The following is a 6000-nucleotide window of genomic DNA, read 5'->3' on the forward strand; positions in this document are numbered from 1 at the left end:
TTTTTCCAGATTTTGCACTCCCGCTCGAGCGTGGAAAGTGGCGCTCGAGCGTGGAATCCGAGCATCCAGTATTTTCTCTGCACTGTTTTACAGCCCGCTCGAGCGGAGGATTGGGCGCTCGAGTGGAGGCATGTGTCTCACGATCGAGCGGGCGTTGAGCGTCCGTCAAGCGGAGATTTCACCCATCCAGTACTTTTACAGTACGCTCAAGCAGGAAAGTTGACGCTCGAGCGTGTACCTTGTTGCATGTCCGCTCGAGCGGGTAAAACCGCGCTCGAGCGGGACTCTGTTTTTCTGAAACTTCTGAAACTGCTTTTTGAGTACATCTTTGCATCCTCATCCCATTCTAGGCATTCTTAGGCCTAGTTTAAGGCGTCTTGTTGAGGATATAGATGTAGAACACACCGAGGCATTTAGGGATTAAGTTACTATCTTTCCCAGCTGTGTAGCTTAGTGTGTTCACTCTGTTAACTGTGTAGGGTTGGCGACTGGGGAGGCACGCTCTAGCATACTGTAGCCTAAACTCTGTGAGTAACGATTGTATAAAGATATGTTCACAAATGATTATCTTCTGAACAACTGAACTGTACTGTTTTCTAAACTGATTTACTGTTAACTGAATGAATGTATGTCCTATATTCTGAACTGTATTGTGGCATCCTTAGCACCTACTGTTTACTGTTACTGTGACAGAATTCTCTGTCGGTTCCCTCGTTGGAACCACTACTGTTACTGACTGATGGCCATCATTATTGCTCGGTCTTTTAAGACCTACTGTTTACTGTACTGATATGCTAATGGATGTACCACATATGACTGTATTGACTGAATGACTGAAATATTGTTTAAATGAACTGTTTTCATACTGTAAGGACATTCATTCTTAACCCCTTTACGCATTATGTTATTCACTGGGCTTTAGCTCACTGCTCTTATATATATGTAGGTGTTCAGGCACCAGACCGCGGCTAGGAGCGTCAGGGTTACTCCAGTTTTGTCAAGCCAGCCTATGTGCCTCACTGCAAGGTTCCGAGCCTATCATGTTAAGGCTTAGGGGTGTTTTACAATTCCCCCTTCTGTATTGTCTTACTGTTTTGTATAGACTGAATGCTTACGGTACTGTGATGTGAAGGGTTGAGTCCCTAGTCTGAATGATTGTGCATTTTGTGCATACTGTTCTGTACTGATTATGTATATATGTATGAAAGTCTTTTTGCATACAGACTGTCACAGCTCATTGGACATTGTTTATTTACTGTTTTGGCTTCCGCCAGGCCCTGTACTCTGTTTTACTGTTCTACTGTTCTGCAGGCCTTCGGTAATCTCGGATTACTGGCCGGTTACGATGCTAAACCCATAGGGCCGGGTTTGGGTCGTGACAGTAATACGGAACAATTGGTTCAATTTCTCATGGTTCAGACTACCCAGTTTGAGCCAGTGCGTGTATCTCTACTTCATCGCACTATTTTTGAGCTATTTTCTGAGGAAACTCGTCTTGGCACTTTGAAGACTCATCATGTGGATACAATTCTTGTCATTCCTCAATCACTAAGTTCCTCTGCACCAATCACCCAGTGGCCCACTACTTGCAATTATTGTCAGAATCGGGGCCTTCATTCTACTTATCCTCTATTTTATTGCCCAGTCAGATCCTGTCGGTACTGCAACAAGAGAGTCTTGGTCATCTGCAGCAAGATTGCTTTCGTAATCCAGACCGCTTATCTACTACTCACTCCTCTCATGGTGCTTCCTCACGAGGTCGTTCACAACATTTCGGGAATCAGTCTAGATCTCTATCTGTTCATCGCACTGTTGTTGTTGCCTCTGAGGAGTTTTCTGAGCCTTTAGATCCATCCGTTCCTATCTTTTCCTAAACTGATATTGAAGCCATGTTCAAACTGTTTCTCACCACCTCTGGTACACCTCCTTCTACTACTCTATTTGTGACTTCAGGTATATCTCCCTGGTATTTTAACTCAACATATTGTAATCATATGACTTCCAGTTCTACTTTATTTTCTTCTATCTCTTTATCTCCTCATATTCCCTCCATTCATACTGCTAATGGTTCTCTTATATCTGTAAGTCATATTGGTTCTGTTTCCATCTCTCATCTATCCTTATCAAATGTTTATCTTATTGTTGCTCTCACTTTAAATCTTATCTTTATTAGTAAATTATGTGAGCTTGGTCTAATTGTCACATTTTTTACTAATGGTTGTTTGGTACAAGACCCTTAGACGGACAGACTTTCGGGATCGATCGTAAGCATGAACGTCTCTTTGAGCTCATTTATCTTTATGTTCCAAACTTTACTCCGATAACTGCTCCTACATCTGTGTCACGACCCAAACCCACTCCTATAGGTTTATCATCATAATCGGCCAGTAATCTTGGGATTACTGAAGGCCTCTGAACTGATTAAACAAAATTGAGGGGCTAGCGAAAGTAAATATATAAATATAATCATCCAATGAGTTGTGTTGACTTATATGAAACAGAATATTTAAAACTTTATATACATAACCAAAAATCATACTCACGTTGTACCTACACACTTAACTATAAAATCTTAAGTACAACCAACAAAAACAAGCCAAGTCTTATATATAGAAACAACTAGATCTCATAACACGTGACACTTTTGGAAACTCCACATGAGGCACAATGGTTGGCTTAACAAAACAGAAGTCAGACAGAAGCCCTTAGAGCTGGTCTTGCACACGCTCACCTACATATATATATATATATATATATACAAACAGTGAGCTATAGCCTAGTGAATATTAAGGTAAAGAGGTTAGTGAACGAAATCTGAACATATCATATTCGTAAAATAGATCATAACGTAATCATTCTCATATCCGAACATAATAATGGTACATCTAATAGAACATATCACATCATCATCTGACTAGAGTAATCGGTTTCGGATACCGATTAAACATATATCACCAGAATGAAGTGGCTAACGAGATCTCGTAATCACATATATGTCATGGACCCGTATTAATATGTCGTCCCTTATGACTTGGGACTATCTATGGATGCCAAGCATAAGACATTCGTTCACGTAAACAAATATCATTTCAGAAATCATAACTTATCAAATCACATTTGGAACATAATTCATATAAACATATTTTTACAATAACATTACTCACAGTGGGCTTCCAGAAACGGTTGGTCAATCTTCAAGTCTTGACCTATAAACACAAATGTAAATAGCACAAAACATGTCTCATTATTACTCATTCATATGGCCATACAAGGCTTAGCTTTCTTGCTTTAACTTCTTATTCATGCCATGCCACATAACTTATTCATATTGCCCATATACTCGGATTCGATACATATTTTCTAATTCACTTACGTATAATGTTTCTTAGCTTATTAATCCGTAATGACTCATAAATCATGCCTAAGAATGCCCGAAAAGAGATGGGAGCGAAGATATGCACTTAAAATATCTTTTGGAAACATGTTAAAAATAAGTTGTTAGCTAGAGCCAACTTTTCGTGGCTAGAGCCAGCTGAAGGCAAAAACTGAGCTCCCTTGAGCCACCACTTCTTGACTTGAGCCAGTTTTTGCAGAGTTCAAAATACTGGGAGCTTGTAATGTTGGCTCGAGCCACCACTTCTTCGCTCGAGCCACCACTACTACAGGAACTTTTAAATACAACTTGGATCCAACAACAGTGTTATACATAATAAAATCATATGGTATACCCAACACACACTACAAGAATTAACACTTTTGCCGACCAAAAAATTGGTCGCTAAAAGCCCATTTTTAGTCAGCAAAAGTTATCCGCGACCAATTTTTTTGGTCGCTACTTTGGTCGCCAATTGAGGGTCAGCAAAAGTAATTCGCGACCAAAATTTTTGTTGGTCGGGAAAAGTTAGATTTGCCGACTAAATTTTTAGTCGCTAAATATATCAGTACTGCGACTAATCCATTTTGTCGCCAAAACACTTTGGTTGCGAAAAGTGATATTTTCCCGACCAAATATCTTAGTTGCCAATTGTCACATTCCACGACCAAACAAATTAGTCGCCAAAAGTCGAGGAATCGCCGACTAACAATTTAGTCGCCAAAAGGTAAGGAATTGCCGACCAATGATTTTAGTCGCAAAAGTGTAGAATTTGCCGACCAATTTTTTAGTCGCCAAATCTTTTTTCTTTTTTTTTTATTTTCTTTTTTTATTTTTTTTTCTAGAACAATCAATTTTTGTTTGTAACACATTTAATCTAATATCGAACAAAATTCATTCAACCCAACCACAATTAAGGAACAATAACATTTAAAAAAGAAAAAGCTTAGAAACAATAATTAACAAATTTCCTTTCTTGTAACTTCACTAAATCATCAAATAATAATTGAATTCCATTTAAAATAAAGATGAGTCATATTCAATTTCCAATTTCGCAACTCAATACAAGAAAATAAAAATAAAAATTGCTAAACAAAGCATTACACTTCATCAAGCACTGTCACAAGAATTATAAATTCCAAATGCCACTTCTTCAATGCACTATCACAGCACCAACCAACCTATTATCAAAGATGAACATAGCAAAGATATAGTATAAACAAATTTTGCAGGCACATAGAGAAAATAATACTTGATCAAAAAATTCAACATGAAGACATAAATTGATTCACAATCAAGAGAACTGAAAAATTCATCAGGTAAAAAGAAAAAGAAAAAGAAAAAGAAAAAGAAGTTGATTCCTTAAAAAGACAAGGTCCAAAGACCACAAGTTGAACAAATTTGGGATATAATGTAGAAACAAATTAGTCACTAATTTGACATATGCCAAACATCAAACGCAGCCTAAATAGTCACTAATTCCTCGGTCTTGCACACTTTTCATTGAAGAAGTCTACCACTAGACTAGGGACTGTATTCTCTATTTTGTTACCTGCACAACTTTCTTATGTAAGAAACAAATCTCTGAATTTGAGATCTGGAAACTTCTCACACCATATGCATATCCCTGGTTGCAAAAATAAAGAGGTCCACTTGGATCACATATGACTGCATAAAGCTTTCTGTATAAGCATAGAATAAATAATCTTAATTCAAAGTATAGAGGGTGTGGATGGAAAAAATAACTAAAAAATGACCAAAAAGAAATCATGGTTCATACATAACATAGTGTGAAACAATACTTGAGCAATCGAAGTGAAGTGAATTTGCTAAATTGAATTCTTGATGACATTTAAATGTAAAATACTCACTGTTTTTGACATTTAACTGAATTTTTCAATACTTAGTGTCTAATGTAAATCTTGAGTAATGAAGCAGACAATAAAAGAAGTTTAATAAAATGGAAGCCAAGAATAGATCCCATTTACACAGTGCACATACCACAACAGAAAAATATTTATTTATTTTCTTTGAACATTTTACAATAGGTAGGTAGTTCTGTTTTGGATTCTTCTTGAGGTGACCCTTAAGACAGCCCCAAAGGGCCCAAAATGATCTGAAACACCACTTGCCATTGGGAAGCAAAAGACAGAATGGGGAATAGGTTTTACATTGGGCTTGTTTGGTGCACTTTTATCAAGTTAAAATTAATAATAAAAAGATAGAAGTAAAAAAATGTTTCTCCTAACTTTTAAAAAATAATTTTTTTTCAACTTATTTAAATTATTTTTACTTTGTAAGATATAAGAAAAGAAGAATATATATCAAACACTTTAATGCAAATTTTTTAAATTTTAATATATATATATATATATATATAAGCAACTCTATAAGCTACCAAACAAGACCACTCTACTTCACAGAGATGTGCATACCACACCACTCATCAAATCTGGCTTAGGTTGACTAAAAACAAATCTAGTATAGTCATGATTTTTGGTTCCAAAATGAGTTCTCACCAACTTGTTAGTAACTGTGGGGACTAGCATTGCTAGCTTGTGGAGACATACTGATGACCCACATGTTAAAAGCATACAAAGCCATCATTAAAGGCACAAACCGAATGA

The sequence above is a fragment of the Camellia sinensis genome, chromosome 2, assembly GCF_055761805.1.
Source record: "Camellia sinensis isolate YWXY chromosome 2, ASM5576180v1, whole genome shotgun sequence".
Lineage (NCBI taxonomy): Eukaryota > Viridiplantae > Streptophyta > Magnoliopsida > Ericales > Theaceae > Camellia > Camellia sinensis.